The sequence below is a fragment of the Chinchilla lanigera genome, unplaced genomic scaffold, assembly GCF_000276665.1.
Source record: "Chinchilla lanigera isolate Chin_1 unplaced genomic scaffold, ChiLan1.0 scaffold00007, whole genome shotgun sequence".
NCBI classification, from domain to species: domain Eukaryota; kingdom Metazoa; phylum Chordata; class Mammalia; order Rodentia; family Chinchillidae; genus Chinchilla; species Chinchilla lanigera.
The window spans coordinates 24,199,609-24,203,510 of record NW_004955408.1 but is presented as its reverse complement, the minus strand read 5'-3'; the positions used below and the strand labels follow the sequence as shown (position 1 = coordinate 24,203,510).

The 3,902-nt window shown below is 37.5% G+C and overlaps 1 protein-coding gene across 1 annotated transcript in view; it reads right to left on the bottom strand.

The window, feature by feature from the left end:
* Npm1 (nucleophosmin (nucleolar phosphoprotein B23, numatrin)) overlaps positions 1–3,902 on the bottom strand; it is a gene marked incomplete in the record, with an annotated part of 67,714 nt that overhangs the window by 15,273 nt on the left and 48,539 nt on the right.

Below are 3,902 nucleotides of genomic sequence, written 5' to 3'. Positions count from 1 at the left end.
CAGGCTTCTAGAGTTTATGATTGATCCATGGTCCAATGCTGGGATTATGGGTGTGAGTGCTACACCCGCCCTGGGGTGGGTAGCTTGCATACAATATCAGGGAGAGAAAGAGGCTTGCTCTTCCTGCTGCCACACCTCCCTTTTGCTTTTGTAGCTGTTGCTGTGTTCTACCACTATGAACTGTTGTCCTCTGCCATGTGCCACCCTGCCTTGAAGCCATCGAGTATGGACTGTAACCTCCACAAACTGTAAGCTAAATAAACCTTTTCTTCCTTTAATTCTGGGTGTCAGGTATTTTGTGTCAGCAATGAGAGAAACGTAACTAAGACAAATGCTTTTATCCCCAACTGCTTTTAAGGTTGTCCCTCATTTTTAGGACTCTGATTAAATGTGCCTTGGGATAGTTCTCTTCATGTTTTTCTTTTTCTTTCTTTTTTCCTGCCTTTTATCTTTTTGTTTTTACAGTAATGGGAACTGAACCCAGAGCCTCAATATGGAGCTACATCTTCAGCCTGTTATTTTGTTTTATTTATTTTATTTTATACCAAGATCTCTGGAATCTCTAGTCCTAGTTTTCTGAGGAAACTCCACACTGATTTCCATAGTGGTTGTACCAGTCTACACTCTCACTACCAGAGAAGAAGGGTTCCTTTTTCTCCCACAACCCCACCAGCATTTATTTTTGGTGATTTCTTCATAATAGCCATTCATTCTGAGATGGACTCTCAGCATTGTTTTAATTTGCATCTGTTGAGTGACCAATGGTGTTGAACATTTTTTCATACATTTATTCATCATTTCTACTTCGTAATCTGAGAAGTGTCTGTTAATGTTGGTGCCCAATTTTGCATTGGGTCTTTAAATTTGAGGGTATAATTTCATTGAGTATTAGGGTAATACTTGCTTCCAGAAATTATTTGGGGAGTATAGCTTTTCCTTGAATTTCATTACTCTGAGGAGTAGTGGTATTCAATCTTCTCTAAACTTCTTATAGAATTTAGCAATGAATCTGGGCACACCTGATCTTTTCCTTGTTTTTAGTTTTTCAGATTATATTTTCAGACAAGATCATGCACATTCAGGGTGGTATGGCTGTAGACATCAAATTATATCTTCAATTTCATTGACTGATAACTGAATTATTTAGAATTTTTATATCTTCTTGATTCCACTTTGGTAATTCATATATATATGGGAATGTGACCCTTTCTTTCGTGTTTTCCATCTTATTTGAGTATAGGTTCCTGAAGTAGGTATTGATGATTTTCTTGATTTCTCTAGGATGTGTTGTGGTTTCATCCTTGTAATTCTTAATTGCATGGATTTGAGTCTTTCCTTTTCTTGATAAGGTTGGCTAGGGGTTTGTTAATTTTATATAATCTTTCAAAGAACCAACTCTTCATTGATTCATTGTATTATTTTCTTAGTCTCAATTGCATTAATTTCTGCTTTGACCTGTATAATTTCATCCCTCATATGAGCTTTGGGATGACCTTGTTCTTTTTCTATAAGTTTGAGGTTCAACATTAGGTTGTTTATAGGCTCGCTATGTTTTCCTGATGTGAGAATTCACCACTATACATTTCTCTCATAGGACTGCTTTCATTGCATTCCATAAGTACTGGTATGTTGTATTAGTATTACCATTTAAGTGTAGAAACTCTCTACTTTCTTTAATTTTATCTGTGACACATTGGTTGTTCAAAAGGGTGTAATTTAATTGCTATGTGTTTATTTAGGTTTTGTGGTTTCTTTTGCCATTGATTCCCAATTTCATTGCATTACAGTCTAATAATATGCATGTGAGAATTTCAATTCCTTTTCATTTACTAAGGCATGTTTTATGGCTAGTCTATGGTCTATTTTGGAGATGGTCCCAAGTACATCTGAGAAGAATGTGTATTCTGATGTTCTAAGTTCATTTGTTCACAGGTTTGGTTTAGTTCTAATATTTCTGTTAATTTTTTGTCTAGTTGTCTATTTGTGACAGTGGGCTGTTGAAGTGTCAGTGCTTATTTGATTTTTCATGTCCATTAATATTTGTTTTCTATAGTTGAGTGTACCAGTATTTGATACATATATGCTTATGATTTTTATCTCTTCTTCTTCTTTCAATTTTATTCAGTCTTTCAAAGAACCAACTCTTCATTGATTCATTGTATTATTTTCTTAGTCTCAATTGCATTAATTTCTGTTTTGATCTGTATGATTTCCTCCCCGTTTGAAATTTGGGCTTATCCTGTTCTTCTTGTTTACTAAGATGCCCAGGCTGAGCTTGAACTTGTGATCTTTCTCACCCTCCAAGAGTGCTGGAATTGCAGGTGTGTGCCACTACATCTGGCTCCTTCATGTTTCTTCTATGTGGGGATTCACAGTGTTTCTTGGATTGTAGACATACAGTTTCCATCAAATTTGGAATATTTTAAGCTATTGTTATTTCTCTCCTTTGTCATGTCTTCTAAAGGATACCTTTCTTTGTTTTTGTTTTTCTAGCTATATTGCCCAATCTGACACCAAACTCCTGGGCTCAAGTGACCCTCCTACCACAGCCTCTGAGGAGTTGGGACTACATATATACCTCACCACACCTGGCTCCTAAGGGACTGTAACTATACATATATTAGGCTATTTGAGTTGCCCATGGTTTGCTGCTCCTCTGTTCATTTTCTTTTCAGTCTTTTTTTCTCAATGTCTCATTTTTGATAACTTCTAATGCTGTATCTTTAATTTCTCTTTTTGTCTATGTCTTGGTTACTTTTCTCTCATTGCTGGGACAAAATACCCAACATCCAAAATTAAAGAAGGAAAGGTTTATTTAGCTCACAGTTTGTAGAGGTTGCAGTCCATACTCGGCTGTCTCCAAGGCAGGGTGGCACATGGCAGAGGACAACAGTTCATGGTGGTAGAACACAGCAACAGCTACAAAAGCAAAAGGGAGGTGTGGCAGCAGGAAGAGCAAGCCTCTTTCTCTCCCTGATATTGTATGCAAGCTACCCACCCCAGGGCGGGTGCAGCACTCACACTCATAATCCCAGCATTGGACCATGGATCAATCATAAACTCTAGAAGCCTTCACCCATGCCTGCATGAGGCTTTGGGGGGACATCCAGACACAAACGAAAACAGCCCATTATCTAATCTTCTCTTAGTCCTATACTGGACTCTTAAGAGTGTTTAACCTCTAAAAGTTCTGTTTCAATCTTTTTACATCATTCATGTTTTCCATACTATTCCTATGCTTTTCACTCTACCTTTTTGACCATATGAATGGTCAAAATCTAATATCTTTAAGCTATCATTTGTGTTACTTCTGAATTTATGTTTTGTTTTGGTAGTGCTAGGGATAAACCCGTGGCCTCACACAGCTCCACAAGGACTATACCACTAAGCTGTGCTCCCAACCTTTGAGTCTATTTTCATTGATTGATTGTTGTGCTCATGTCTATCATATTTTCTTTTTTTCCCCCTAAATTGTGGACATAAGTTTAATTACTTGAGATCAGCAGATAGAAAATCTAGTAATGAATGGAAACAAAGTTTATAAACTTAACAAGAGAGGCAGGCCCTTTTAGACCAGTTTAGATTTAGACACTCACCACACTGACCTATTTTTTTTTTGTGCTGGGAATCAAACTCAGGACCTTGCACTTGCCAGGCAGGTGCTTGTGCCCCTGAGCTATATCCCCAGCCCTCACACTGACCTATTTTTTAACACTGAAAATAAAACATTTTGCCACAAAAAAACCAATGTGCTAAAACTGATTCCAGAGTTTTCAAATTACTTTTAAATATGCTTTAAGTTGGGCAAGTACGTGTGTGTGAGTGTGTGTGTATGGTATGTGTACCAGGGATTGAACTAGGGATTGAACCTAGGGCCTTCACACCAAGGTCCACACTAAACC